General features: G+C 45.3%; 1 protein-coding gene across 2 annotated transcripts in view; it reads right to left on the reverse strand.

The window, feature by feature from the left end:
- PIK3CA (phosphatidylinositol-4,5-bisphosphate 3-kinase catalytic subunit alpha) overlaps positions 1-6,160 on the reverse strand; it is a 41,532-nt gene extending 35,372 nt beyond the window's left edge. For both annotated transcript variants that reach the window (XR_012661438.1, XM_075098431.1), the window contains exon 1: positions 5,959-6,160. The gene's annotated coding sequence lies outside the window, so the exon portion shown is untranslated. The remainder of the gene's footprint in view (positions 1-5,958) is intronic.
- Between the last annotated feature and the right edge of the window lie 2,096 nt (positions 6,161-8,256).

Below are 8,256 nucleotides of genomic sequence, written 5' to 3' on the forward strand. Positions count from 1 at the left end.
TCAATTATACACCACAATCAAGACTCTTCAGGATGTCTGGATGCTGCTTAAAAATTAGCTCTTCCACTTAGACACTAGAGTTTTTCTTGGGACAAGTGCTCTTGTACAGCACTTAACATCAGAATTGAAGGAGATTTCAGAGGTGACAACATGAAATTGCAAGAAGATAAAATACATTAATCACTTTCCTCCCACCAGTGGAGACTGCCTTAATAAACTGGTGAGTGGAACTGGTTGTTCAACATCCACATAAACTTTTCAGAAGGCAGAAGAGGAATCTTCAGTTTTATTAGTATCACTTCCACTTCTAAAATCCAGCCACAACATTTGCTGATTATTCTGTTAAGAGCTGGGAATGTAAACACAAAAACTGAGGAATAAGTGATATGTTTTATGATCTAAGCAGTTTAATGACCCACAGCAAGTATATCTTAGAGCATGATTTGGAATGGAACTTCTGACTTCCCTTTTCCCACAGAAAGCTAGCTCTATCTAGAAAATTCTCCTAATGTTAGCACTATTAACCTCAATCTTTTGAACTATGCCTGTAGTCAAGAACCAAGTTAGTATTTTCCAGCCGTAATGAAAAGTAACTTAATGGCAGAAGCACCGAACCTGGATAACAACATACCTCATCACACAAAGCATACTTGTTGAGTTTGAAAAAGAAACATATCACCTCCACTCTGCTCGCTTGGTAAACCAGCCTTTACTCTCTGCTCATTCTTACTTTTTTGTGCTTGCGCTTTCAAGCAGTCAGTGTTTAGTTTGCCTACATCTTTGCAGAGATCAGTCTCATCGCTTTTGCAGTAAGTCAGATAGATGTCAGAGTCCCCAGGTACAGAAAGTTTTGCTGTTAGATCCAGATGACAGAACAGGCAGGGATTTCTACTCATGGTTGATTAGTCTCTGATGAAATGCTGAATCTTGAGTATTTTCTTTTCAGTAACATCCGAGGTTCCTTGCATTTTGAGGATGTTCAAGAACTTGTTTCTTTGTTGACTGCTAATAGCTAAAAGATGGAATACAGTTGCAACAAGGAGTAATTTTTTGCTCACAGATTTAGTGTCCTCTGCAAGGATCCAAGGCTAAACAGCTGATAGCTTAAGACACTTTTCCAAGAAAACAAACGCAATCTCGGCAGAAAATCCACGCTTCTGGAAGGACCACAGCCCAAGTTCACAAGAAGCATTAAAAAAATCAGGAACGGTCTTGGAAGGCATTGCACAAGAGTCATTCATCACCATGAACTGCCACATTAACTATTGGCGAAAGACTGACTAATTAGTATAGAAGTAGCAACAGTTAATGACAGATAAGTTTTGTGACATGTTGTATAATCTAGGAGGCAACCTTCCAGTTTTCTTTCTTTTCTGTTTGGACTTTTAAAGAAAACACCCAAGGGATGTTTCTCTACATTTCTTTGCCTTAAAAGAGGTTCATAATGTACAGCCAGTAATATGACTCAGCCGTCTCAAAATTTCAGGGAACTTTACAGTAAGTCTTAGTCAATTCAATAAGTCTCCTATATTTGACAAATATGCTTTGTGGTTCACAATCCTCAAAAGCTACATTTGCAAGCCTTTCTTTAAGTGGAAACCGTAGCAAAACTACCAAAGTTTTCCTACATAAAATCCATTAAGATAATGTAATGCAATGTGTTAACGGGTAGACAAAAAAACCAAAAAACCCACCAGTCTGAGGTATATCTAACCTTCTACTGGTAAAAGGCAACAGGGCACGAAACAAGTTCTAAGTTTGACCCAACTGTTCTTAAACTAGACTGCAGACATAGTAATTGACTTCTACTGGTGCAAGTTAGCAACATGCCAGAGAGGCGAAAGCTTCAACGGTACTCTGCCCTTCTCTCCTGATCATTTTCACAGAGGTAAGCTGCTTTCTTTGAATTTCTTTTTTATATTCTAAAATTCAGGCATTTGAGCACCATTTTTCGAAAACCAGACTATAAACGTTGCCAGCAAGTATACTCAGTCAATTATACCTGCTGAGTGCTTTTATTCCCCACTTTACTGGCTTGAAGAAAATGTTTTTAATAGAAAACAAGCAATGATGGCCACTGCCTCTCACACTTCTTGTTTGAAATACACAGGCTTAAGACTGCCTTTCACAAAATCTGCATCCAGAATTAACTAGAAAAACACTTTTCTAGAATTGAAGTTTAAGTGTGTGCAATATAAAAAAACCAACATACTAGCTGCAAAAATGTTAAGTACTACTTAGACTAAGACGACGGATCCAGAATTACATAGACTGTTCTCAGTCCACTGCATTTCCATTTGACCACAAGTTAACTTACAGTATTTATAAAAATGTCATGTTCTGCCCCCCATATGTATTTTTTAAAAAAACAATTCAATTCCCTCTACCCCCTAGTTGGGCTTGGTTTTGTGCTAGGTTTTTTTTGTTTGATTGGGGTTTTGGTTTTTTTTTGTTTGTTTGGTTTGATTTTTTTTTTTAAAGTTAATACTACAGCAGTGCTGCAGAAAAGCAGTTAATACTTCACAGTATTATTTCTGGTTCATTTAATGCTCCATTAACCATTCAGAAATAGATCTATGGAATAAATTCAGTTGGAAGGAACCTCTGGAGGTTCTCTGGACCAACCCTGTACTCAAAACAAGTCACATGTTTGGTGTCCAAAGAAATACTAAGAGAAACAAACCTGTTTTCTCTCCCTGCTGCTCACATTTGGATTAAGATACTACAAAGAGAAGCTTGTAGCAGAATGCTTTGCCATGACACATTCAACTTAGAGGGCAAAAGAAAAATTCCCATCCAGTTTTAGCATAAATATTTTTGTGGCCTTTTCTAGCCATAGCTACAATTTCAGACAGACATCATCACTTGGAGCAGCTGGATGTCTGGCTTTTTAAAAGGATGAGACAAAACTCCTACAAGCATGGAATGTAACGCACAGAAAGCCACCAAAAACCAACAAACCCTACCTTAGCTTACACTATGAGCCACAAGTCCACTTCTTCAGTTAGCCAAAGTATAAACTTATTCTTCCCCTAATGCTCCCCCTCCAACTCAATCACACACACACAATAAAGGCACACAAGGCACATTTTTCCTCACCTGGAAGATTTACTAGATTTCACACCTTTTTCAATCATTATAAAACAGTAAGACAAAACTTAGTTTTATAATGGCATTTTAAGACTAAACTGGAAAGACTAATTTTGCAGTATTGTTCCCACTCCATTTATAAATCATAAATTTTGATACTGATGAGGAAACTGATTTTTAAAAAAATCTTAGCTTCCCCTCACCCAAATACAACATTTTTCAGATGTCCTATTAACTACAACTTTTGTTAATCTTGATTAATATACTCAAATAGGCAAAACAAACCTACAAGCGATATTCATCTACAAGATGCTACTATTTCTTGCATGGTTTGGAATTAATATATCATCCTCTCAATTTCCTTTCCCCCAAAACAGGCGAGAAAAGCCAATAGCAACAGTTTTCTATTCAGAAGTGACCCATATTTGCAAGGTGTTCAGATATCTGTGTATTCCTGGTAGCCAGAGAATCCGCACCAGAAGTCTAGGAGACTACATAATGAAATTACTTTTTATGTACAGAAATTTTAAGAAAGCAGTTTTTGCAGACTAAATGTCAGCCTTAGGCTTGCTGTCCAGCCATTTATACATAACTTTCATTTCCTTCTGAGTTAAAGCCCTGACAATCATCAAAGCTGTCCAAAATTGTATTACATGTGACCAGCCCATTAAAAAGCACACTACACATTTGAACCTGAGGAACAACTGTGATCAGGAAGCACATTCCTTATACAAGAACACCTTTTAAAGGTGTAATTTTTCTTCCAATAACTGGAAACCTCATGTGATATACTTGGTCTCGGAGATAGTACAGCAGTAAAGCATGAAACCCTTGCTTGTTGTAGCAATTCCTACTCTAAAGCTTTCACCAGCTTCCAAAAAGTGAGTTATCCAGGAAGAAGTATCCCCCATTTGCTTCCAGAAAGCAGGAATAGCCTGATTATCAGCAAAACAGTTAGCTAGCTATTGAATTAGTTTATGGCTTCCAGTAAAGCACAATTGCTTTGTGAACAGCTCAGCTACACCACCTTTCCTAAAGAATACTCAAAAAAGAAAAGCCCTACTCAGTTTCATTATTCATGCAAGTAAACTGCAACAAGAAGAAAACAAATTTGCCACTGACACAGATCAGCAATTCGAAGCAGCCGAACAACTGAAGCACCTTGGCATGGATTTGTAGGCTGGGCTCAATGTGCTTTACAAAAACAAACATGAAACACTGTCTCCAGGTTGCTAAGAATGGCATCAAGTTAACACCTGTGAAACGCAGGGCATCTGCTCCAGTCAAACTAACTTACAGCTCTGAAGTTGTCATATTTATTGCCTTAATGAAAAAGCAGAATATTTCATGGATCACATCAGGAATTGTGTGGTTTCATAAATTCCTCCGTAAACACCATGAGCTTGGTCAATGTGTGGTTTGTCTACTTGATGACATTAGCTAAAATATGCTTCCAAGTAACTAAGCACTCTGGAAAAACTTGCCAATATTATTGTTTGAGAATAAAGTTATTTATTGTGAAACTTTAAGTTCACGTGGGGCTTTATTTCAGAACAGCTTATCTCATCAGTTCCCCATAGTAGACAAACCAGTAAATCCCATCAGCCCGACTACTGGAATATTCCTAAGAACTAATGATGTTTACGCGCAACAAGAGGTGGACTTTTATTATTACACTGCATTATGGAATTGCAGCATGGAAGCAACTGAAGCAACAAGTATGAGAACATCTCTCTAAATTAATTGTGAGGTGGGAGGAATTCAAGAATGATTCAGATAATGATGGGGGAGTTTCTAACTTTAACCAATGTGCTGAATTTGAAAGCCTGCCACAGCTCAAAGCAGGGAAGCTGCAAAAATACAAGTAACTAACAGAACAGAGCCCAGATTTCTCCTACTAAGTACTACAAAATCCAGATTCAGAATCCAGTTGACTGCTCCTTTACAAGTTTGCTGCAGAATGCTCATAACTGCAGAATTAACTCAAGCAAAGCTTTAGTACTGCCCGCTTTTAAACATATACTTTCCTTGTACTTGTTCTGACTGTGTCCTGTTTATAAAGCAAACTCTGTTCCACCACATTTTTAAAGTTGCCAAGGAAAAGTTAGAGGAAAACAATTTACAGAGACAACCCAGTAAGAGCAGCAGAAGTAAGGGGTCTGACAACTTCAGGAATACCAAAACCAGCAGCAAAACCCCTAAACAACAAAGACGTAGTTTGTATTAGTTCAGTCAGTTTTGTTAGCGTTCAGCCTACTGGAAAATACGCAAGGACTGGTAAGAAACAGCAGTTTCATATTTAACATTAGTAAAAACAGCTCCCTGCATAGTGTGGGATAATAAAGAAGTTTTCACAGGTAGCGCAGCTGCGACGCTGCTGCTGCCCGGCGCCCGCAGCCGGGAGCGGATGGCATGCCACCGGCTCACACACGCCCAGTCGCATGAGGCTCCGCTCCCAGTATCATTAACCGGCCCAGCCGCGAGCCGCCCCAAGAGCTGCTGAAATATATTTATAGAAAATGGCTATATTTCGGAGGCGGGGGAGCCGCGTTCGAGAGCGACAAGCCGCCACGGTTTTCCCTCTCCCGGAGGGCGGAGACCCACGGGCCGGGGCTCGGTGGGGAAGGAACGCCTCGGAGCTCCCTCTCCCAGCCGGGGAAGCCCCACCACACCCCAGTTCGCGGAGGAGGCGGCGGCGGCGGCGGCACCCCGACCCCCGCCGCCACCCGCGGGTCGCGCTCCCCCTGCCAAGCCGCCTTCCCGCCGAGCCCTCACCCAGCCGGAGTACCGGGAAGCCCCCGGCCGCGGCGGGACAGCAAGCGCTGCGGTGTGGTGGGCGGCTCCGGCACCGACCCCCGCCTCACTCACCTCACGGGCGCGGCCTCCTCCCCACCTCCGAGCGCGGCTCGCGGCCGCCGCCCAGACGGGCCGGGCCCCACAACGCTCCGAGCACTCCGAGGCCCCACCACAGCCACCACCGCGCCCCTCGGCGGGCGACTGACAGGCCGCCCCCGCGGGCGCTGGCGGAAGGAGCGGCGCCGGCAGCCCCCGCGCCGCCTCCCGCACGGGCAATAACAGGAAGGGAGCGGGGCCCTGACCCCGGATGGGGATGGCGCCGCCCGCCGGAAGTGGAACCGGGGCGCGGAGCGGAGGCGGGGTCGTGTGGTGTGACGTCAACGCGCCGTGAGGCGATCGTCCCGTCCTGTCTCGCGCCGGCCCCGCCCACTCGGGGCTTCCTGTCAGCACCGGGGCCGCCGCTGCCTCCTCGGGGCTCCCGCTCCCCCACTGGCGCCGCCCGTTCCCCTTCAGGGCCGCTCGTCTCCCCCCGGCGGAGCCCGTCCCCCCTCAGGGCCGCCGCCGCTCCCTCAGGGCCGCCGCCCCGGTGTGCTACTGCCACCCAGCGCGGCGGCGGGGCCGGAGCGGCCGGTACCGCATGGCCAGGATGATAATCCCGAAGAAAATGGGACAATTTCTGCTAAGCAATAACAGTGACCCGTGTGAGCCGGGCAAAACAGAACGTGGCGGCCAGAGAAGGCAGCTGAGAGACAGGGAAGCGCTTGTTCTGCGGCTGTATCCTTGAAAAAAAGCTGAGACACTGATGGAAGGGAACATCCCGCCTCAGAGGACACCGAAAGCTGGGTGATAAAGTACATAGTAAGGAGGAAAACTAATTGGGATGTTGATAAGATCTAAAACTAAGTGTCCTTTAGGTGAACTTTCCTCATTATAATACTAAAAATCACGCCCATAGGCCGGAAAACTCCCCACTCAAGCCCCTTGCTCTCTGAGCATGTGTGGTGAATTTAAAGGGAGCCGTACCCCAAAGAAAAAGTGAGAAACTAAATAGTTAGCTGAGGGGTATAAATATTTCCTGTGACTGACACACTGAGCTGTATAAATACCTCGTAGTTTCTCGGTGCGGCGTGCTAGCGTTGGAGAGTTACCACTGAGCACCCAGCCGTGTGTAAAAGGGAAATTAATAAAATACCTCTGCTCTGTGTGGAGTTTGGTGTTTTGCACACTGGGCAAATGAACCCACTTTTTGGCAAACCAAGGGCACCAGGGGCCTGAGGCGGAGAGAGTTTTCAGCAGAATAACGTGCCGGTCCTACCCCGGGCGAGCTGGGTGCGGCGGCGGGGGCCCGGCCCGGCCTCAGTCCCGCTTGTTATCGTAAACTCATTAATTTCACATGCCACACACCAGAGAATGGGGTTGATTGCCTCCAGTGTGCTCTCATCCCTCTCCCCCTTTGGGTCACTGGCAACACCCAAAGCTTTCTTTAAAATCTGAGCCACCACTGGGATCAAGTCACTGTCTGTGACTCTGGCGTTGCGTTAAATGGGAACGGCCTGCCAAGCAGACACCCTTACAGATCAGAGAGCGGAGAGAGAACATTTAAAACGTGCAGAAACGGTGGTTTGGGTCTCCGGGCTCCGAAATGGGAGCGCTGGGCTGGTTCAGCCGAGTGAGAGCCAACAAGATGCGACAAGTGTTGGCAGGAAGGAGGCGACGGGAATAACCCAGGTGATTAATTGGTCAGGTGTCTTGGTTAATTGCTCTGTTTTTCTTGGGATGTTTATCCTCTCAGCAGGGGAAACAGCATAAGCGAGTTTTGGAGCCAGGTGTGAAGGCAATGAGGGCGTCAGTGAATTCTCGAAAGGCTGCCCCAGGGCTCAGCATGGGACCCGAATCGCTGCCATGGCCAGGCTGAGCTGCAGCGGTTCCCGTGAGCACACCTGCCCGTGCACTGCAGAGCACCACGGTTTGTGATTCCGACCTGTAGCGAGGCCTCTGATAAATGGGATTTTTTTTTAAGATCTCACAAAAATTAGTAACGACGAGTGGGGCTGCCCGATGGATTCCCAGGCGGGCTGGTCAATTGCTACCGTACGGTCTTGGTGGTTGATGGTTTCAGCTTGTAGTGACTTCCCAGCGCTTTTCAGTTCCAGTGAAACAGGAGAAAAATCAATGGAAACTATATAATATGTGCTTAGAAACAGGGCGGCCCGACCATAAGGGTGAGGCCTGCGCTGCTGTCCTTGGCTTGAGGGGAAGTTAACCTGCTCTGGCTATGGATAGCATAAGTAAGCTGCAAGTGTTCATGTATGCAATTCCAGGTTAACTGCAATTTCTGCTGTCAAAACCAGAGAAAAAAAATTAAATTAC

The sequence above is a fragment of the Phalacrocorax aristotelis genome, chromosome 7 (assembly GCF_949628215.1).
Source record: "Phalacrocorax aristotelis chromosome 7, bGulAri2.1, whole genome shotgun sequence".
Taxonomy (NCBI): domain Eukaryota; kingdom Metazoa; phylum Chordata; class Aves; order Suliformes; family Phalacrocoracidae; genus Phalacrocorax; species Phalacrocorax aristotelis.